This window comes from Rhinatrema bivittatum, chromosome 9, assembly GCF_901001135.1.
Source record: "Rhinatrema bivittatum chromosome 9, aRhiBiv1.1, whole genome shotgun sequence".
Lineage (NCBI taxonomy): Eukaryota > Metazoa > Chordata > Amphibia > Gymnophiona > Rhinatrematidae > Rhinatrema > Rhinatrema bivittatum.
Genome location: NC_042623.1, coordinates 130,331,144 through 130,354,973, shown reverse-complemented (window position 1 = coordinate 130,354,973; position 23,830 = coordinate 130,331,144).

The window sequence follows — 23,830 nt, the reverse complement described above, 5'->3', positions numbered from 1 at the left end:
AAACATATTATATATTCTCAGCATAGGAGGCAGCTGAAGCTGGTATGTAACTGGTCCAATGCGTCGGGTGACCATAAAAAGGTTCAATGTACCTAAGAGCAAACCTTTGAGAAGGTATTCTCAGTCGGATATACCGAGTACTTAACCAGACTTTCTGGCCAGGATGGAATTCAGGAGACAAGCGTCGGTGACTGTCAGCAGTTCTCTTGGCCCGGGAAGCGGCTTAACGTAAGCAAAAATTAATCTGTTCCCATAAAGTCTTGAGGGCATCCACAGTAGCCTGCGCCGCAGGGTATGGTACTGACAAAGGTGGTTATTATTATTATTATTTATTAGTTTTATATACCGGTGTTCATGAGAACATGTCACATCCGACTACGCCTTTGACCATCTCCATGATCAGACCTCTGTCTTGCTTGATGATGCTCTTGACAACCTCTGTGATCAGACCTCAGCCTTGCTTGCCACTGCCTTCGGATTGCTGCCAGCCCTGACTCAAGCATACCCTTGGACGCATCTTCAGCTTACTCCCTGGACGTGGTTTCTTCAGGCTTCAGCCTGCTTTTGCTCGAGCGCTCTCTGTCTGTCTTTGAGCCATTGCCACCCTAGTTTCTAGGACATTACCCAGTCTGGGGTAAGACTGTACCATCTCTCACCTGCTGTCTCTGGGCTGAACCAACTCCTTCTGCAACTACATTCAGAGGCATACCTAAGTCCTGCTGGCCCCAGCTCCCAAAGGCTCAGCCCGCGGGGAACAAGAGCTGGTATAGGTGAAGCTCCAGCAGCCTTTATCTTTCAGCCCACTCCGCTTGCTGATGGTGGGAACTGATAGGTCCTTACCTATAGGTTGCGTCAACCCCACCTCGGCCCAAAGGTCCACCTCCGACGGAACATATACAGAATCTGGCTTGCTGTGGTTTACAACTGCATGCTTCTATTCATACTTCATGGTCACTTTTTTCCATATTTGGTGACAGTCTGCTTTTTGCATATGTTACCAAGGTGAGGTATTCTGTTAGCTTGTAGTTTCTGTGTAGCTTGTAGTTAGGTATTCTGTTAGCTTGTAGTTTCTAGGGATGTGAATCATATTTCTGATGATTGAAAATATCGTACGATATTTTCAAAGTCGTCAGAAATTGGGGGCTTCCTGAAACCGATAGAAAAACTCCACGAAATTGTTCATGGGGTTCTCTTATCGTTTTGGGGGAGGGCGGAAAAAACGGCACATATAAACAAGCCCTAAACCCACCCCGACCCTTTAAAACTGCTTCCTTAGGTTTCCTTTGTCCTTACTATGTGACAGGGTATCCGTGCCAATGGCCCGCGCCATTTTTAAAGTTGGCGCCGGCCATCCATTACTCCTACCATGTGACAAAGGGTAAACAGGAAAAACAGATAAGAAAACATGGATAGTGCTCCACATAAAACATATTCAAATCATAAAAACACAGAATAATCTATTTCTAAATTCAACCCATGGGGTGCCATGGTCTTAAATTCAAAAATATATCTCTGCTTAAATTGTAACAACATTTTATCCAAGTCACCTCCTCGCCAAGTCAGTGTGGGTTTTTGAATAACACAAAATTTAAAATCATTAAAATTATGATTCATTTGTATTGCGTGTTGAACAAGTTGTTTAGATTCTATTCTTCTTTTGATACTGCTTTTATGCTCAATGATACGTTTGTTAAATTGTCTAATCGTTTTGCCCACATGTACAAAATATACGTCTCCTCTCAAATAAAGGTTAAACTTGGACATTTCCTTGGCGTCTAATCTACAATAGTGTCTTTGCAACATCTCTAGGGTCCCGGATGTCTTGCCAACTTGGAATCATGAGCCCATTTCAGAACTCATTCACGTAATCTATGAGGCATGATGGTTTTCCCAGTAGGGACTAAAGTGGTCATAGCAAGGGATATATAGGCAGGATCAATAATGAAGCTAGGAACTTCAGGGACATCTTCAGGTTCAAATGATCTGGATAGTGTGTCAGCATGGAAGTTCTTGGACCCTGGGCAGAAACAGAGGAGGAAGTTGAATCGTTAGAAGAAAAGTGCCCATCGGGCCTGACGAGGGTTCAGGAGTTGAGACTCTTTAAGGTGCTCAAGATTCTTATGGTCTGTGAAGATGGTAAACTTGTGTTAAGCCCCTTCCAACCAGGGGCGCCCCTCTTGGAGCGCCAACTTGACTGCGAGGAGTTCATGGTCACCAATGGTGAAACGCTGTTCCATAGGAGAAAACTTATGTGAGTAGAAAGAACAGGGAATCAGTTTACCCTTATGGAAAAACTGGCTCAAAATGGCTCCTGCACCGATTGCAGAGGCGTTGACCTCTACGAGGAATGGACGTTTAGGTTCTGGATGCTGTAGGCAAGGTCCAGAACAGAAAGCCTCCTTAATCGTCTGAAAGGTGGCTAGTGCTATAGGTGTCCACATCCGAGTGTTGGCTCCTTTCCTAGTCATGAAGGTGAGCAGGGCACCTAGGGAAGAATAATTAGCAATGAAGCTCCGGTAGTAATTGGTAAAGCCAAGAATATTTTGTAAGGCTCATAGGCCTACTGGCTGGGGCCAGTTGCGGATCCCCTGGACTTTCTCTGGATCCATAGAAAATCCACGGTCAGAAATGATATACCCACGGAAGGGTAAGTGATTACGCTCAAACAGGCATTTTTCCAGCTTGGCATACAAATGGTTCTCTCGGGCGTTGGAGGACGATCTGAACATGATCTCGATGAGATTCAAGGTCTTTAGAAAAGACCAGGATGTCATCAAGATATACGACTACGAAGGAATACAGAAGATCTCGGAAGATTTCGTTCATAAGGCATTGAAAGACCACTGGGGCATTGCATAGCCAAAAGAGCATCACAGTATATTCGTAGTGACCATCTCTTGTATTAAATGCGGTCTTCCAAATATCTTCAGACTGAATGCGTACCAAGTTGTACGCATCTCTCAGATCCAACTTGGAGAAGATCCGTGCCCTTTCAAGGCGATTGAACAGTTCACTAATGAGGGGCAGAGGGAATTGGTCTTTGCAGATTATGACATTGAGCCCCCTGTAATCAATACAAGGGCATAGCCCCCCCATCCTTTTTCTTAACGAAGAAGAGCCCCGCACCTGCAGGGGAATCAGGCGGACAGATGAATTCTTTGTCTAGGTTCTCTTTAATATACTCAGACACAGATTGAGTCTCAGATTGAGACAATGGGTAGATTCTGCCTTTGGGAGGCATAGTGCCTGGCAGGAGTTCAATGGGAAAATTGAACTTACGTAACAGAGGCAGGGTATCTGCCTTCTGCTTTGAGAAGACATCATTGAAGTCAGAGTACTGCAGAGGCAAACCTGGTAAAGCAACAGACTTCCAAATAGGAACTACTAGAGATACTGGATGCAAACAAGTCTTCTGGCATTTGGAGCCCCACTGCACCAACTACAGGGAATGCCAATCGAACTGGGGTTTGTGGGCCTGGAGCCAGGGCAGCCCCAGGATAACAGGATGTGTTGATCGCTTCAATATGTAGAAGGACATCTCCTCCTCTTGGAGAGTGCCCACGGTAAGACGAACAGCCACAGTCTGGTGGGTGATGAGTCCTGGAAGGTGGTCTACCTGAATGGAGGTGATGCGGAGACTCACCTCCAATGGCTGGAGAGGAATGTTCAGGAGCTTGACAATGTCATCCATAATGAAGCTGCCACTTGCTCCGGTATCAACAAGAGCAGTGGTGGCAAAGGTGTGGGCCTTGATGCCCAGGGATACAGGAAGCAAGAGGTGAGGGCCAGTAACAGTTGTGTCTAAGCTCGGGGCCCCCACCGGGCTCAGGCATTGCAGTTTCCCTGGCTGAACAGGGCAGGACTGCAGACGATGTCCAGAGGTGCAACATTAAAGGCAAAGACCCTCCTTCTGCCGACGGAGATGTTCAGTTGGAGACAAATGCCCATGGTTCACCTCCATGGGTTCCACCACATAAGGAGGTGGTGCTGCTGAAGCCTTCACTGGAGGATTGGAAGGACACATGGGGCATGGTACAGGAGAATGGGGAGCCTTTACTTCTAGGCATCTTTTCCGGAGATGATCTTACCGGCAAGGGAAATCGGGTCCTCTAGAGACGTGGGAGTCTCACGGACAGAGAGCTCATCTTTGAGAGCACAGGAGAGTCCATCTAGGAAGATGGCTTGCAGACAATCTTCTTGTCACACAAGCTCCATGGCCAGAGTCCTAAACTCCACCGTATAGTCAGAGAAGGTCCTTGCCCCTTGACGGAGGTAGAGTAAGTTATGGCTGGCAACAGCCTGGCGGCTTGGGTCTCCGAAGGTCTGCTTGAAGAGAGTGATGAATTCAGATAACTTGGAAAGGATGGGATCAGAATGTTCCCATAAGGGAGAGGCCAAGCAAGAGCCTTCCCTTCCAGATGAGACAGGATGAAGGTCACCTTGGTGATTTCCTTCAGGAACAACGAGGGTTGCAGTGCAAACTGCATGAAGCACTGATTAAGGAAGCCACGACAGGAGAGTGGATCCCCATTATATTGAGGAGGTGCAGGAAGTGCCAATGATGCTTTGGGAAGCATGGTGTCTGAGAGGCCCACAGGATTGGCCAAAGCTGTATCTTGCAGCTGGGAACTAAATTCTTACACCGAAGAGGCCAGCATTTCCAAAGCTTGATGATGTTGCTTAACTGTGGTGGCCAAACCCAGTAAGGCCCTGGAGACAGGATACTCCACCGAGTCCATGGCCTTGTCAACCTGTTGTGCTAGGGGGTGGATCCTTGTCCTGTAGCAGTGGAAAATGGCTCCATGGTAGGGACCAGGAAGTAATTGTCCCCAGGGGGTGGATCACTGGAGGAGACAGAGGCTAGGATGAGCTTCACCACTGGAAGCCCAAGGTCCTCCCGGGAGGAGCCCGTAGGGATCTGGGCCGCTTGGACTTAGGTGGGCGTCTCAGGGTCTCCTGGAAGGATGGAAGTCCGGCGTGCCCACAGATATAAGGGGAGTGCGGTCAGGTTCAAGACCAGAACAAGGAGGACAAGAAAAGCGTAGGTGATGACAAGGCTAGGAACAGAGCCAGAATCTTGAGATGTGGTCAAGCAGGCAGAGGTCAGAATCTGGGGGTCAGTCTGAGGAGTGGTCAACAAAGCAGGGGTTAAGTTCCGGAGGTCAGATGAGGTCACAGGCAGGCCGAGGTCAGAAGGTAGGCAGCAGACAGACGAGTCTAGGAACAAGCTGAGGTCAGAAGGCAGGCAGCAGGCAGGCAAGTCGAGTAGCAGGCTGGAGTCAGAAGGCAGGCAGCAGGCAGGCAGGTCAAGGAACAGACTGGAGTCAGAAGGCAGGCAGCAGGCAGGAAGGTCGAGGAACAGACTGGAGTCAGAAGGATCCTGGTATGAGACTTGGAACAAGACTGGAACAAGAATCAGATGTAGTGACAATCTAGCAAAACACTAACCCAGTTGCCAAGGCAAGGAAGTACATGCAGGGACTTCCTTATATCTGGGAATCAATCGGGGCACACCACAGAGGTAGGACCTGCCCTTGGCCCTACAAAAGGCCGGGTGGTCCGCGCGCATGTGCGTAGGGGCGTGGACAACACAGCTGAGGATACCGAGCTCTGGCGTGAGGCCTGGTGCGCAGTGGAAGGCCCGGCGACCGCCGCCGCGGGACGCCATGGACTGGAAGTGCTTGCAGCTGCTGCAAGGGAGGCTGACCCGGGACCTGCTGTGGGACCATGGAGGTGAGCAGGCCAGGGCGCGGGCCGAGCAAAGACGGGGTGCATAACGTTATAAGTAATTTTTTTTCCATGTAAAATCTATTATAACTGCATAATTGTTTAATTATGCAGTTATAAAAAAAAAGCGACCACATCACCCCTGTTCTTAAAAACTTGCATTGGCTACCTGTCGCCGAAAGAATATCCTATAAAACTCTCACCTTGATCCATAAGGCCCTCCACAACCTAGACATGCACTGGTTCTCCGATCACCTCAGCTTTCACAATTCAAGCAGACCGTTAAGGCAACAACACAGGGCTACCCTCAGTACTTCCTCACCCAGACAATCCAAACTTGCTTCCACTAAAGCTCGGGCACTATCTTTAGCTGGGCCTGCCCTTTGGAATAAACTCCCCCCTTATCTACGGCAGGAATCCTGCCCAAAAAAATGTAAACACAATCTAAAAACCTACCTCTTCAAGCAAGCTTTTGCTTGATAACATTTCCATCACGCGTCCTAATTATTGTAATTTAACTCTTTATCTAATTATCTAACCATGCCTTTCTTTTGTAAATATCTCCCTCCTTTCTTTTCCCTTTATATTGTATCATATTTCCCCCTTCCTTTGTTAAACTGATGCACATTTGTAATTTAATTAAGGAATCTATCTGTTAGAAATATTATGTTTTCGTTCTTTATTATATATTTGGTTCAAGTTTCTCTCTAAAGCGCAGTTTGCTACACGTTGTTTCTTGTAAACCGATGAGATGTTCCCAACGTTCATCGGTTTATAAAATCCTCTAAATAAATAAATAAATAAATAAATAGTGTGTGAAGAAAGGGGTCATGAATGCTATAAGCTTTACCTAGGACACCTCATACCTTTGCACTCTGTGATGGCAGTGATGGGTAAAGGGTGTGGTATCAGATAAAAAAAGACTAGTGGGGAAACGTTTGTGTCCGATTGTGTATGGGAATATGTATGCTCATCTACCCAAAGCAGAGGAATCTCAACTGGGCAGACTGAACAGAGCAATTTGGGTTTCATATGTGTCTTACTATGAGATTGATCACTGGCTCAAGGGATAAGCAACAGTAAAAGGACAAAATAGATTTAATTAGTTATTACAAATTCTGTGTGACCTTATAAAAGACAAGTATTTGATTCTTCTTCAAATCAAATGCATGTTTTTCTAAAAGTGGGAGTGGCAGTTGCTAAGTATTTGCAGTTTTTCTTACTGTTGTAAAGGAATGGTAATGACATTTTTATATTTGGGATCATTTGCTTGCACCTCACTTTGTGCACAATTTTCTAGTAATAAGGCAAGGAATAAAAGTTAAAAATAAATAGTCATATGAAAGAACAAAGGTGAAAAATTTACTCCAAGCATTCAAGTGTTCTGAATTTTTACAGTTGGAATTTTGGAATCCTACAGGATACAAATATGTAAAATAAAATAAATAAAGAAAATATGTATTTTTGTCTGAGGCCTATTTTCAGATTGTATCATTCATATGAACCAAAAAATGGTCTAATTCATTCTGTTTCTCACATTTGTTCAGAACGAATGTACATCCCTAATTACTATAATGAACCTCAATACTTCATTCATCTCCAAACTCATGCTTTCCATGTTTGAGTGAGAATAATCAAGATTATCACAGCAGTACCCTGATATTCAGTATTTAGATACATAATATCGTAAGAAGGCATTTACATGAAACTTTACTAATACCTCCTTAGCAATAAAACAGAAATCTGTAAAGTCTTGCCTGACTAATCTACTACATTTTTTTAAGGGGTTAACAAACATGTGGCTAATAGTAAGCCAGTGGATAAAATATATCTGGATTTTCTGAAAGCATTTAATAATGTTCCTCATGAGAGACTCGTGAGAAAATTTAAAAATCATGAAATTGAAGACAATGTACTGTTGTGGACTGCAAACTGGGTAATAGATAGGAAACAGAGAGTAGGTCTGAATAATCATTTTTCTCAAAGATAAGAAGGAAAATACTAGAGTGCTCCAAGGATCTGTACTAGGACAGGAACTTGTTAATATTTTTATAAATGATCTGGAAAAGGGAACAATGAGTGAGATGATAATTTGCAGAAATAAAATTATTTCATGTTGTTAAATCACAAGCAGATTGTACAAAACTGCAAGAGGACCTCATTTATTTATTTATTTATTTAACAGTTTTATATACCGAATTTCTTGTAACAGGATTACAAATCAAAACGGTTTACATAATAACAATAACAGTGCCTCAAATAGTGCAATTACATAAAACAGAGGAATACAGAACTAGGATCATGAAACTGTTGAAACAAACCAGGGTATATATATATCGAGCTATGATACATGGCTGGTAGAGAATGGTTAGGTTAAGACCATGGTATTGGCAAAGGGCCTTGGGAATTGGGGCTAAAGTAGGACATATAGCATTTGACTGAATCGAGAGAAAGCAGGCAAGAGTCAATGAGTTACTGGTGATAGAGTTGATTTAAGATCATCTGGCGTATGATTCAGCAAAGGCCTGCTTAAACAGCCAGGTTTTGAGTCTTTTCTTAAATGTGACCGGGCAATGTTCTAGCCTGAGGTCTGGTGGAAGAGAATTCCAATATATTGGTACAGAGGCTGAGATGGCTCTCTTAATAAAAAAACCTCTTGAGACCTATTTTTAATTAACCTCTGTTTAATTAAGAGATGGCTCTCTTAATTAAAAAAACCTCATGAGACTGGGAAACTGGGCATCCAAATGGCATATGAAATTTAAAGTGAAAGTGATATGCAAAAGGGAAAATAATAGAGATGTGAATCGTGTGATCGATCGTCTTAACGATCAATTTCGGCTGGGAGGGGGAGGGAATCCGATCGTCGCCGTTTGGGTTTTTTAAATATCGTGAAAATCATGAAAATTGTGTAAATCGAAAACTGGCACACTAAAACATCCCTAAAACCCACCCCGACCCTTAAAAATAAATCCCCCACCCTCCGGAACCCCCCCCCCCCAAAATGCCTTAAATTACCTGGGGTCCAGAGGAAGGGTCCCGGTGTGATCTTTTACTCTCGGACCTCCGGTGCTTGTAGAAATGGCGCCGGCGCTACCTTTGCCTTGTCATATGACAGGTCAAAGGTAGCGCCGGCGCCATTTTGTTTTTTGTCCCCCGAGGTCAGGAGCGTAGGAGATCGCTCCCGGACCCCCGCTGGACCCCCAGGGACTTTTGGCCAGCTTGGGGGGACCTCCTGACCCCCACAAGACTTGCCAAAAGTCCAGCGGGGGTCCTGGAACGACTTCCTGCATGCGAATCGTTTTTCCGTACGGAAAAACGATTTGCGGCAGGAGATCGCTCCCGGACCCCCACTGGACCCCCAGGGACTTTTGGCCAGCTTGGGGGAGCCTCCTAACCCCCACAAGACTTGCCAAAAGTCCAGCGGGGGACCGGAATGACCTCCTGCAGTCGAATCGTGTTTTCTATGGCCGGCGCCATTTTGCGCCGCCATTTTGCGCAAAATGGCGCCGGCCGTAGACAAAAATATATCGGACGATATTTTAAATCGTCAAAAAACGATTCACATCCCTAGAAAATAATCCAAACTGAAGTTACATTCACCGCCTAGGAAGTTACATTCACCGCCTAGGAAAACAACCTAGCTACCATCCTAAACAATATGTTGAAATACTTGATTCAGGTTACAGCAGCTATCAAAAAAACAAACAGAATGTTAGGAATTATTAGGAAATGCATGAAAAAATATAACATAGTATATCATAATACCTCTGTATAGCTCCATAGTTACAATGCCCAGAGTAGAATTGTTCAGTCTGGAGAAGACAGCTGAGGGGGGATATGATAAAGGTCTACAAAATCATGAAAGGGCTTGAACAGGTAAATGTTAGGGGTGTGCATTCGGATTGACCGCATTAGTAAAACGCAACTCATATTTTTTTTTTACTTAAAAAATTGATTCGACATAAATGATCGGATTTCCCACATATCGAACATAGATATGTTCGATATGTGGGAAATCGCGATTGTTGAGCCAAAATAAAAATATAAACCCCCTCACCCTCCTTAATCCCCCCCCCGACTTACCACAACTCCCTGGTGATGGAGCGAGGAGTGAGGACGCCATTTCTGCAATCCTTGGCGAGAAGCATGTGACGTCGGCGGCACGTCGAGTGACGCTGGCGTCACATGATTCCCGGCTCGTTCGCGCCGGACGGCTCGTTCGGCCCAAAAAGAACTTTTGGCCAGCTTGTCTTCCATGTTTCCCTCCTGAATCCTCTGATCTTTCATGGCCCTTAAGGAGGTCACCGAAACCTTAAGAAACGTCCTCCGAGAATGACATTACTTACCAGGTAAAGGAAATTCTGAATTTCCAATGATTAGGCAGGAAATGGGAATGCTTTATCTCATGAAAAGGGTATGGTCCAGAGGAAAACAACTGGGAGACTATCTACAATATTCTAGATTAAAACCTCTAGAAGGACTTCCTTGCTACATACCCCAGAAGACCTAAACCCTCAAGGGGGGTTAGGGGAGGGGGTACTGTTATGCTTGGCAGTCCGCACAGCAAAGCCACAGATCGCCATGCTCACCTGTGCTCCAGACACCAGGCCTGGTGCCTCTCTCCATGACATGGCCTTCCTTCACACCACTGCAACCTGAAACAACCATAGCAAGATGCTGGGCCCAGCCTACCTGCTGCAACACTGCCTTCTCGAGTGCACTGAAATCACGTGTGTGTCCAAGTTCCTCATATTTAAAGGGCCCGTGGCGTGAACAGCCTGAGGGCATGCCTCCTGATGATGTCACTGTTTGGACTATATCTAAAGCTCCTCCAGACACTCCTCCAGTGCCTCAGCAATAGGTCGTCTCATTCAAGAGGTGTATTTGCCACAGTGTTCCTGATTCCTGATTCCTGCTCCTTGACTCCTGGTTCCTGTTTCCGCTGTTTGTTGTTCCTGAGTTACTGTGTCCTGTTCCTGGTTCCTTGGCAGTCCGGTAGATTACTGAGTTCTTGTCTTCATGGTCAGTCTTCCTTTCATCTACCTTCAGCATCTCGCCTTGCCCCTATAGTCCTTCATCCTCCTCTTCATTCCCCTCCTTCTTGGATTGGACGTCTGGCATGTCCTCACATCAGAACTTCGATTTGACTTTGACTGGATTTTACAGTCGCTGGCCACAGCCGACCCGCGGCTCGGCCCCCTCACCTCCTTCAAAGTAATCCAGTGCCTGGTCCCTCATCTCTGGCAGCTGTGGGCCGCAGGCTCCATCCTCGGACTGCCCCTGGTGCCTCCGGCTCTGCTACTGCTCCCGGCACTCCGCACCAGGCCTCTCCACGTGGCCCACAGAGAGACACCATTCCAACCAGTGCCGTGCCCCTCTGGGAACCTAGCCGCAGGCCCGGGATGATGACATCAGCGGAGCTCCGGTATATAAGGCCGGGTCCAGCTACCTCAGATTGCCTTTGCAACAGGTCCCTTCGCTTGTCAAGTGCTTGTTGCTTCTGCTGTTCCTGGTTCCTGATCCTGAGTATCCTTGTTCCTGTTTCTTCATTCCTGTGTTCCTGTTTCTTTGTCTCCTCTTTGGGCTGCTGACCTGGTTTGACCTCTGCATTGACTGACTATTCCATTGCCTCTCTCCAGCCCTAGACCTCTGCATTGCCTGACTACTCCGTTGCCTCTCTCCAGCCCCGGACCTCTGCATTGCCTGACTACTCTGTTGCCTCTCTCCAGCCACAGACCTCCGTATTGCCTGACTACTCCGTTGCCTCTCTCCAGCCCCAGACCTCTGCATTGCCTGACTACTCCGTTGCCTCTCTCCAGCCTCGGACCTCTGCATTGCCTGACTACTCTGTTGCCTCTCTCCAGCCCTGGATTTCTGCTTCGTCTGACCATCCACTTGCTTCTCTCCTCGTCCAGATCTCAGCCTTGCTTGCCACCACTTCCAGACTGTCGTCAGACCTGAACCCAGTTTGCTCAACAACGCCTCTTCAGCCCTTGTCCTAGACGTGGCTTATTCAGGCTTCGGCCTGATCTTGCTCAGGCTCCCCCTGTCTGACTGTGTTCCTATTGGTGCCTGAGTCTCCGGGACTCCGCTTCGTCCAGTACAGACTGATACTCTCACCTCTGGGCTGACCTCGATCCATCCATCAATGACCACTGACGGAGGCCACCTAAGTCCAGCTGCACCCGGCACTCAAAGGCTCAACCTGCGGGGAACGAGGGATGGTATTGGTGAAGTGCCAGCTGGCTTCCATTTTTCAGACCTCTCTGCCTGCCGATGGTGGGGACCAGAAATGTGAATCAGTTCCGGAATCGGTTTCGGTTTCGTGAACCCATGGGAAATCTTCGTTTCCCGTAGTCCAGACGGTTTTTTTTTTTGGCTATCCTGAGCCGAAACAAAAAAAACCCCCACCCGACCCTTTAAATCTAATTATTTAGAATCTCCCACCCTGCCGACCCCCCAAAAACTTTCCTAAAGTACCTGGTGGTCCAGCGGGGGTCCTGGGAGCGATCTCCCACTCTTGGGCAATGGGCTGCCAGTAAACAAAATGGCGGTGATGGCCCTTTGCTCTTACCATGTGACAGGGGCTATCAATGCCATTGGCCAGCCCCTGTCACATGGTAGCAGCAATGGATGGCTGGCACCATCTTAAAAAATGGCATGGGGCATCTATTGCTCCTACCATGTGATTGGGTCCGGCCAATGGCACCGATAACCCCTGTCACATGGTAAGGGCAAAGGGCCATTGGCATCATTTTGTTTACTGGCAGCCGACAGCCCGAGAGCAGGAGATCGCTCCTGGGACCCCCGCTGGACCACCAGGAACTTTAGGAAAGTTTTTTTTTGGGGGGGGGGGATTCTAAATAATTAGATTTAAAGGGTCGGGGTGGGTTTGAGATTTTCTTTTCTGTGTGCCCTTTCTTCCCCACCCCACCCCCAAAACGATAAGAAAACCACATGAATATTTCATGGGGTTTTCCTATCGCTTTCGGAAACACCCCGATACTTGACGGATTAGAAAATATCGTACGATATTTTCAACCGTCAGAAAAATGATTCACATCCCTAGTGGGGACCCGTAGGATCCCTTTTTCGGGTACCATCAACCCCCACCTCAGCCCAAGGGTCCACCTCCGGCACAACACTGGACTTCTAGCTTGACCTCAGATTAGACCTTGATACTGCTTGAATTCTTCCTTCTCTGACCACTGCCTGAACCACGACCCCAACTGAACTCTGCCTGCCTCTGATCATAGCCTGTACCAGACTTTGTTGCTTGCTGCCTGTCCTGACTGTTGCCTGACCTGACTCCATGTTCGCCCACTATGCTGGCCTGCCAGATCTTCCAAGGGATGGATCTTCACCTACACAGAGGCCTGCACCTAAGTCCAGCCAGCCCCGGCACCTGAGGGCTCAACCTAAGGAGAACGAGGGCTGTTATTGTAGAAATTCCTGTTTGGTTTCTGCTTCAGCCTGCTCTACCTGCTGACAGTGGGGACCTGCAAGGCTCCTGCCTGCAGGTTGAGCCAATCACACCTCGGCTCAAGGGTCCACTTCTGTAACTTAAATAACAGGGGGAAGGGTTAGGAAATCTGAGCCATTAACTGGGTGAACTGGGAAAAAGGGCAATTGTGTCGGCACACCTATCTAATAAAATCACCCCCACTTATGTTGCATATACACGTGTATGTTATCAAATGGCCGTGTCTCTGTGATACCCTCACGAATGCCGGTATAGAAAAAACTAAAATAAATAAATTAAATAAATAGGCACCCACCTGTACACCCACATGGCTGTTTGAAAGTTACAATCTAAGCCTTGACTCCAATTTCCTAAGAGCTGAAGAAATGGAATGCAACCTTGGAAGTGGAGGAGAAGTAATCATCCCAGGAAGAGGAGTTGGCAACCCTAACTCTCTCAATTTTAAAATTGTTTCTGTCCTTGCCTTTTGACAAATTGCAAATCTCCAATGGAGTGGAATTCCATAATTCAGGGCCTGTTACAGACTGGTGCACAGATTATCAATATTCTGTGATAAAGGCCACTTTTCAATTTTAAATAGATTTTAAATAATATGCAGTAAATTATTATAAAGCATGAGTACTATGCATTTCAGAAGGATTATCCTTATTACAGTGTATGCAATATCTTTTTCCTATGGAACACCTTCTCTGTATGATAGGGGAGGAGTTAGAAAAACAGGTAGGACAAGTTGAAGTTACAACAGATCAAGTCTGAAGATGAATTTTTTCTTTTTGACAGTGAAAGCGTAAAAAAGTGTTTTAGATGAGACTGCAATAGATTTGCATCAAAAGGTAAGATAATATTTTATAACCAGTTTGAAGTTTTCCATGTTTACACTGGAAGCTCAGTTCCAAATGTTTTTTATCATAGTTTTCTTTCTTTTCTACCTCAAAATTCATGACTTAAATAATGTGTATATCAGGAGACATAGATATAATTTCGCCATATTATATTCATATGTTTGTATGTAGCTCAATTCTTGTCTTTAAGATTTACAAAATGAATATTTTCTTAAGAAGCTGAATGTTTGCTTTTATACTATAAAATAAACTACAAAATACTGTAGAAGAAATCATGAAGTTATTTTAAAACTTCCTTTGGTGAATTGGATTTACCAGTGCTAAGCCAAAGCATGGATTTTTATGCTATGCTTCTTTATAAATTAAACCCCAAAGAATAAATTATCAAAGGAATTAAACACATAAAAGTAGCATATATTGTAGAAATTTTAAAAAGCCCATTTATGTGCATAAAGGCTTTTAAAAATTGCCCCCAATATTAATTACTAAATTCTCTAAGCAAGATTTCTCAAAATTCACAAAAAAAAAAAAAGAAAAATCATTATTTTGCAACATTGAAAACAGTTTTGTGGTGTTAGATGAAACAAAACTGTGGCTAAATTTGTGGAAGTGTTACTAATGTAGCTTTCTAAATATTGAATTAATAACGCTTTTTAAGACTGAAAGATACATTCAGATCAATGTACTGACTTTGGAACATTTGCTTTATAAATTTATTAGGACCTTAAGAGTCAGAAATGTTTATTCCCCATCTGTGTCAATGGTAAACTCTTTTGAAGATCTGGGTCCTTGTATATTTTTAAACCTGATAATTGGAATATTTGAGGAATGCAGAGCAAAAATGGAGCTAGTAACAAAGATATTGTAACTTTCAGATAAAGCTGATCTCATCAAAAAACAGAATCTAGACAGAGTTTGATAGCAATGAGGAAACGTTTGTGTTTACTATGGCAAAGATTTTTCTAATAAAGATGTCTGGAGAACAAATCAAGTTTACATTTCTGCTTAGACCAGAGGATTTATTTACTAACTATGCATTTCCAAAACACTGCTGAAACATATCCTGTCTTTCTTTATAACATTGCCAAAATCCATCCTTTCCTACCTGAACATACTACCAGAACTCTTATCCACTCTTTCATCTCCTCCCGCTTAGACTATTGCAACCTGCTCCTCAGTCCTCACAGGTCTCTCCGCAAGCCATCTCTCTCCACTGCAATCTGTCCTAAATTCAGCTGCACGACTTATCTTTTGCTAAAGTTGCTATGCTCACATAACTCCTCTTCTGTAGTCACTGCATTGGCTTCCTATCTGCTCCCATATTCAGTTCAAGCTCCTCTTTCTCACCTACAAATACCTTCAATCTGCAGCACCTCATTACCTCTCCTCTCATCTCTCTCTCTATATTCCCTCCTCATGTACTCTGCTTGTTGGATAAGTCACTCCTATCTGTGCCCTTCTTCTCTACTGCAAACTCCAGGCTCTGTGCTTTCCACTTCGCTGCACATTATGCTCGAAATAGTCTTCCTGAACTGGTGCGTCATGGGATTTAAACATGCTTAAATGTTTAAACCCCATCTAAAGACCCCCCTTTTTTAAACCACTTTAAATCTTATGCCTGATTGTCTGCTTTTAGTATTGTTACCTATCGTTTCTCTTTAAACATTGTCTTGATTTATCTCCCAAGTCTCTTGAACTGTATGTTTGCATTATTAGATTGTAAGCTCTATTGAGCAGGGACTTGCCTTTTATATGTTTGTACAGCGCTGCGTATGTACTACAGAAATGTTAAGTAGTAGTAGTACTAACTGTGCATACATTTTTTTTTGTCCCCATTTTGTTAAGATGGCAATGGCCGTTCATTGCTCCTATCATGTGACATGTGCCTGTCAATGACACCGGTAGCCCTTGTCACATGGTAATGGCAAAGGGTTGCGGGTGCCATTTTGCTTACTGGCAGCAGACAGCTTGAGAGTGGGAGATCACTCCCGGGACCCCCACTGGACCACCGGGGACACTGGGAGATTCTTGGGGGAGTAGGGAGGGGGTGTATTTAATTAAATGTGAAGAGTTGGGGGAGGTTTGGGGGTTTCCTTTCATTTATTTTACTTTCAGAAATGCAGCAAAATAGGAAATATCATCTTTATTTCCTATTTCATTGCATACGACTGCACATCTTTTTCAAATACCATCCTGCAAAGCTACCAAATCAATCATTACTTTCCGTCTATGGAAAAAGGTCCTGTTTTTTGCTAATGTACAGTGCTGCATTTCTGTAAGGAAAAGTCAATTAAAAAATAAAACCCTAATTTTAACAATAGGAACCCCTGCTACATCACAGATATAGAATATCCACTACAGACAAAATAATAGTTTTTCTCCCACAGTGTTGTTGAGGCTGTTACAGTGAATATTTCCCTCTCAATAGAAAAGGAATGTTGCATGTGCCGGCCCTGTTACCCTCTTCTGCCTGCTCCCTTGTCTGGCCCCACTTCCCTCGCAGCTGTGGGCTGCCGTCTCCATCCTTGGGCCGTCCCCAGCGCTCCTGTCTCCATGGCTGGCTCCTGTGCTTCGCGGCAGGCCTCTCTGCGTGGTCAACGGAGAGACGCCGCCATCCCGCGCCGCATTCCTCCCTAGGCACGCGTATCTCTGTTCTTTTTAAAGGGGCCATGGCAGGAATCCAACCAGTGGTCCCGGATGATGACATCACTGAGCTCCGGTATATATGGCCGGGCTCATCTCCTGTTAGTCGCCTTTGCAACAGGTCTCCACACTGGACGTGTACTTTTTTGCTTCCTTGGTGATTTCCTTGTGTTCCTGGTTCCTGTTCCTTCTGTGCCCTGATCCTGGTTTCATTTTCACCTGGTTCCTGTGTTTTGTTCTACTCAGCTATTCGTACGGACTGATTTTCTGCTGGACTCAACCTCTGCTTTGCCTGACTATGCCATTGATCTTCTCCTGGACCTGACCACTGCTTGCTTGACTATGCCATTGATCTTCTCCTAGACCTGACCTCTGCTTCACTTGACCATGCTACTGAACATCTCCTCGTCCAGACCTCTGCTTCCTCCAACTACACTACTGATCATCTCCTAGTCCAGATCTCTGCTTTCCCTGACCACATTATTGATTTTCTACTTGTCCAGCCCTCTGCTTCGTCCGATGATGCTACTGTTCATCTCCTGGATCTGACTTCTTCCTTGCCTTGCCACTGCTCCTTGATTGCCGCCTGCCCTGACTCCTGCCTGTTCTACGACACCTCTACAGTCTTAGTCCTGGACTTGGCCTTTCAGGCTTCGGCCTGCTTTTGCTCAGGCGCACCCTATCTGACTCTTGTTCTTTTTGGCACCCGGGTCTCCGCGACTCCGCCTCATCCAGTACAGACTTTCCTGCTCTACTGTTGCTGGTCCCTGGCTGACCTCCTCATCATCTTCTCATCATCTTCTCAACGACTTCGAACAGAGGCCCACCTAACTCTAGCAGGCCTCGGCACCCAAGGGCTCAACCCGCGGGGAACGAGGGCTGGTATTGGCAAAGCTCCAGTCGGCCTGCGTCAGTCAGCCAGCTCTGCCTGCTGATGGTGGGGACCTATAGGGCTTCCCCTAAGGGTAGCATCAACCCCCACCTCAGCCAAAGGGTCCACCTCCTATGCAACAGGTTGCAAAGGCCATGGACTTGGCAGAGCCGTGTGCCCTCCAGGCTATTCCTGGCTTGGCTTCTAAGGTACAAGAACAGCAATGATTCCTTGAGGCATTGGCCTCCTCCATTGAGCATCTGCATGCCCGGCTTGATACCTAATCCAGTCACTCAGTTCCAGCACCGGTTCCTTCCAACCAACAGTTGTCTCCACTTCCAGGGCCTTGCTGGCCCTACCAGCTCTGCCTCGTTTCAACAGTGACTCCAAGCTCTTTAGAGTGTTTATCAACCAATGCTATATGCAGTTTGCTCTGCAACCCTCCATCTTCCAAGATGAACTCACAAAGGTCACTTTCATCTTGTCTCATTTGGAGGGGAAGGCATTGGACTGGGCCTTGCCTCTATGGGAGTGCTTGGACTTGTTCCTACAAGAAATGGACCTTTGATGACCCCGGGTGACACGATGACTCCGGGTGGCACGCTGTGGCAAGTGCTAACCTTCTTCACTTACGGCAAGGCCTACAGAGCCTGTTTGACTATACTATAGAATTTCGGACTTTAGCTATTGAGTTCTCTTGGCAAGAAGATTGCCTATGAGCCATTTACCTGGATGGACTATCTCCTCAGCTAAAAGATGAACTGGCACCTCGTTTGCTCCCATCCTCACTTGAGGACCTTATCGACTTGAATGGCCGAATCAACCATCGGGAAAATCAGATGCCCAGAAGGTCCACCTTGGAATGGTCCCGCTCACTGCCAACCACCAGCCCTGCCGCTGGTAGGGTCCCTCCTGTGGCCAAACTGGAAGAACCCATGCAGTTGGGCCATGGGCGGCTGTCCCTGGAAGAGCGCCTCTGGTGGAGACAATCAGGCCTATGTCTGTTTTGCGGAGCATCTGGCCATTGTCTTCAGACCTGCCCAGTCAGTCCGGGAAACTTCCGGGCCCAAGTTCAGTATGGGTCCTGAACTTGGGCGCTACCTCTCCGGCCCCTCAGTTGTTCTTACCAGTTAATCTGACTGGGACTCCCGGTCCTTCCTAGTCCTTGCTCTGATTGGTTCTGGAGCAGGGGGAAATTTTATCCTGAAAGACTTAGTTCAGCTATTGTGTATTGATACCCGTCCCTTGGAAACCTCCTTGTGTATTGCTTCCATTTATGGTGAACCATTATCTGGCCAGATCTTCTTGACTACAGAGCCAGTTTGCCTCCTTACTGGCACCCTTCATGTAGAAGAAATTGAATTCCTTGTCCTAGAAAAATCGATTCATCCAGTAGTCCATGGACTACCTTGACTCCAAAGTCACTCTCCCCAGTTCAACTGGGTGTCTCTCCAGCTGATTGAATGGAGTCAACTTGTCATCAGTCTTGCTTGAAAAAGATGGTACTGCCTCCTTCAGTTGCTCTGGTGACCACCTCCTCTGGCATCCTAGCTCCTTATGCACACTTCAAAGATGTCTTCTCAAAGCAGAAGGCTGATATTCTTCCCCCTCTTCAGAGGTTTGATTGTCCCATCAAGCTTTTGCCTGGAACAACACCCCCTCGAGGGCGGACCTATCCTCTGTCATCACCAGAGACTTGAGCCATGGTGGAGTATATCCAAGAGAACCTGGCTAAAGGGTTCATTCGACCATCAACCTCTCCCGCCAGAGCGGGATTTTTCTCCGTTACAAAGAAAGACGGATCCTTAAGGCTGTGTATCTATTACCGTGGCTTGAATGCCATCTCTCGTAAGGACAAGTATCCTCTGCCTTTGTTCTCAGAACTGTTCGACCATCTTCAAAGGAATTCCATCTTTACTAAATTAGATCTACGCGGAGCCTACAACTTGGTACGCATCCTTTCTGAAGCTATCTGGAAAACGGCCTTTAACACCAGGGACAGGCATTACAAATATCTGGTGATGCCTTTCGGCCTCTGTAATGCCCCAGCAGTATTTCATGGATGATCAACGAGATCTTCAGAGACCACTTGTATGTCAAGATAGTGGCATACCTTGACGATATTATTGTCTTTTCTATGGACCTTGCTTCGCACCTTGCAGATGTACGCACGGTCCTCCAATGTCTCTGTGAGAATCACCTCTTCACAAAGTTGGACAAGTGCCTCTTTGAATAGTCCAGTTTACCATTCCTTGGATATATTATCTCACAGCAAGGGTTTTCTATGGACCCAGAAAAACTCAAGGGAATCCAAGACTGGCCTCGGCCTATGGGCCTTTGAGCTTTGCAACGGATTATCAGATTTACAAACTACTACACCATTTAATTTCCAACAATTCAACCTTGGCAGCTCCTCTCAAAGCAATGACCTGTAAGGGCCAAGATACTAGGAATTGGACTCCGGATGCCCTTACAGCCTTAAAGAGGCCATCCTCATTGGACCATACCTTCGTCACCCAGACCCAAACCGCCCCTTCCTGGTCAAAGTGGTTGCCTCTGCTATCGGGGCCAGGGTGGTTCTGGGCCAACACTCAACATCTGGGTCCCTGATTCTGTGTTCCTTCTTTTCTCGTAAGTTCTCCCCTATGAAACAAAATTACAGTATTGGAGAACAAGAATTACTCGCTATTAAACTGGCCTTGGAGGAATGGCACCTTTGGTTAGAGGGCGCTCAACACAAATTTACAATTCTCACTTATCACAAAAACCTTGAACACTTGAGTCATGCCCAGCATCTCAACGCCCATCAAGCCCGATGGGCCTTGTTCTTCTCCAGGTTCAATTTTGAACTCTGGTATCGCCCAGCTGAAAAGAATCTCCAGGCGGATGCCCCATCTCGTTCCTTCAAGCCCGAAGATATTCCTGAAAAACCCAGCCACATCATCAACCCAGCCTATATCTGCTTGCCTGCGAATTTCCCATTCCCTGCTGGGAAAAGTGTTGTGCCCCATTGCCTCCATGAAAGAGTTCTCTGATGGGCACCAAATTCCAAGTTTGCTGGCCACCCAGGACAAGCATGAACTCTTGCTCTACTCCAGCAATTCTTCTGGTGGCCCACTATGGTCTATGACGCTAGAGCATATGTTGATTCCTGCAATACCTGCTCTCAATAAAAACCTCCGGTCGGTCGACCTTGGGGTTTGCACTAACCATGCCCTGCTCCAGAAGAACCATGGACACATTTTTCCATGGATTTCATTGTGGACTTGCCACCATCTAAAGGTCACACAGTCATATGGGTTACCATCAACAGGTTTTCTAAAATGGCCCATTTTGTTCCATTACCGGGCTTACCTTCTGCTTCAGAATTGGCATGTCTGTTCTTCCTTCATATATTCCATCTGCACGGCTTACCCAAGGACATCATCTCAGGCAAAGGCCCCAGTTTGTTGCCCGCTACTGACATGCTATCTTTCGTAAGTTTGGCATCAACATCAGCCTCACCACAGCTTACCATCCACAGGCCAACGGTCAAGCTGAACATATGAATCATTCTTTAAAGGCCTTTCTTCATGCCTACATAAATGATCGGCAAGACAACTGGTCAAAACTTCTTCCTTGGGCAGAGTTCTCCCACAACTCCCATATTGCCACTGCCACAGGAACGTTGCCATTCTCCATTGTCTATGGGAAGCAGCCCCAGCCACCACTACCCATACCATTGTCAGTACCTTCTCCAGCCATGCAAGCTACTGCAGATGCCCTCAAGACTCTCTGGAATCAGATGAACCTTCGCCTGTGCCAAGCCGCTATCCGGGTCAAGTAGTCCGTGGATACTTATCGATGCTTTGCTCCTGAATTCCTTCCTGGTCAAAAAGTCTGGTTAAGTACATGATACATTCTTCTTAAGATACCTTCCCAAAGGTTTGCACCAAGATACATAGTACCTTTTCCAGTCCTCCATTGTGTTGGACCTATTACCTACCAGCTTCGGCTGCCGCCAACTTTCAGAATTCACAACACTTTTCATGCGTCACTTTTGAAGCCAGTAATTCTCTCCTGGCCCTCTCATAAGGTTCCCGAACCTTCCCAGCTGGTTGTGGAATCCAACACCACTTACAAGGTCCATGAACTCCTTGATGTTCGCCGTAGGGGCCACCGGTGGGAGTACCTCCTTTCCTGGCCCAGAAGAGAATTCTTGGGAGCCAACTCATAACATCCTGGATAAAAACCTCTTCCTACAGTTTCATTGAGCCCATCTGGGCAAACGAAGACCTCCAAGAGGAGGCGTAAAGGGGGGGGGGGGGTGTACCGTTGCATGTGCCAGCCATGGCAGCCCCGCAGTCAGGCCCTCTTACCTTCTTCTGCCTGCTCCAGCATCTGGCCTCACTTCCCTTGTGGCTGTGGGCCACCATCTCTCTCCACGGGCTGTCCCCGGCATTCCTGTCTCCAAGGCTGACTCCTGTGCTCCCCAGCGGGCCTCTCTGTGTGCTCCAGTCAACCTCTGACAGTCAGCCAGCTCCGCCTGCCGACGGTGAGGACCCATAGGGCTTCCCCTACAAGTAGCATCAACCCCTCCTCAGCCCAAGGGTCCACCCCCTACACAACAATGAAGGATTCACTTTGTCATAGTTAAGGATTGTCTACTAACATTGACAAAAACTGATATCCTGTTCTTAGAAATCTAACAAAAAAACAAAAAAGGGGTACATACAACAGTAATTATAAGACAAAAATAGCCATTACAAAAACTGTCTGTGAGTCTTAAGAATAAAGGTTTCTGCAAGTCTGTCAGTGTATCTGATAATTTAAAACAGATCACTCAGACAACTTAATCATTCACCTTATCCAACAGGATTTTTTAGGGAAATTTAAAACGTCAAGCAATAGACAACAGTCTCCAATAATTTCTTATAGAAAGCCCAACATGGCCGATGTTTCACAAAACATGCTTCATCAGAGCATAGTGAACAATATGGAAAGCGTTGAACAGTTGCATGTAACCATAAGGAAAACTTGAATACATTAAACCACCGATCTTATAATAAAATAAAGCATGATATTTTTACTTATGTTTAGAAAAAGGGAACCATTCAAAGCATTTATCTTAACATCTCAAAGTTGTAAAATGGTGGAAGTGCCGAAGAAGACGTAAACATCCTTTAAATGACAGATTACATCAGCGCTCATAATGTAATCGGGGATGCTACTACAGAAAAAAGAGAGAAAAGAAAGAAAAGAAATCAATACAAAGTTAAAAATGATTAACCAAAGAAAACTCTCAAATCAAACTCAGCATTAAGTCCATAAGGGGTCACACTTTGTAATCTATATATCCACCATTGTTCGAGACATAAAAGATGTAAATCCAGATTGCCACCATGCCAGTTGACAAATAGTTGATCTATCACACAAAAACGGAGTTCATCAAAGGAGTGATTGTAATCCACACAGTGAGTTACTAGAGGCACACTATGACATATCTGACAAATATTAGAACAATGTTCAATCATTCATATTTTAATCATTCACTTAGTCTTCCCAATACAGAGCAAATGGCAAGGGCACTCAATAAGGTAGATGACCATCTTAGACAGGTCGTAATGTGTTTAAGTGCAATTTTATATCCAGAAGGCACTGTGAATGATGTGGAGACAGTCACAGATATAGCACAAACTGAACATTTACCGCACGGAGCGTGCGAACTTGGAAGCGAAGGGTTGATGTGGTGCAAATTTAGAATGTACCAAAAGATCTCATTGATTAGTTGCATGAGTGAAAGTAGTGCATGGAGATTCTTTGAAAACTTCATGTGCTTGCAAAATCCACCAGTTTTTCCAATATAGATGGTTTGTGATATAGAGAGGGAGTGAAACCTCTCAATGTTTTCTGTATCATAATATCCAGAAAAGGAAAGGCTTGAAAGTGAGTGTTTGCTGTGAATTTAAAATGGGGATTACAAGTATTAAGCCATGTCAGAAATTAATTGAAGAAAGGTAATGTGCCTCTCCATAACAAAAAAAATCATCTATGTAGCATTTCCAGATAACAATCTGGTTGCTATATGGATGTTTACTAAGCCACTGGGACTTGAGCACTCCCAAATACAAATTTGCAAGGTCTGGAGCCATAGTTGCACCCATGGCTGTCCCACATATTTGGTGGAAAAACTTTGAGTCAAAAGCAAAAATATTTTTGGTAAGAGCAAACTCTAAGAGTTTTACCAAAATTTCACTATGTATACTATGTAGTCGAGGACGC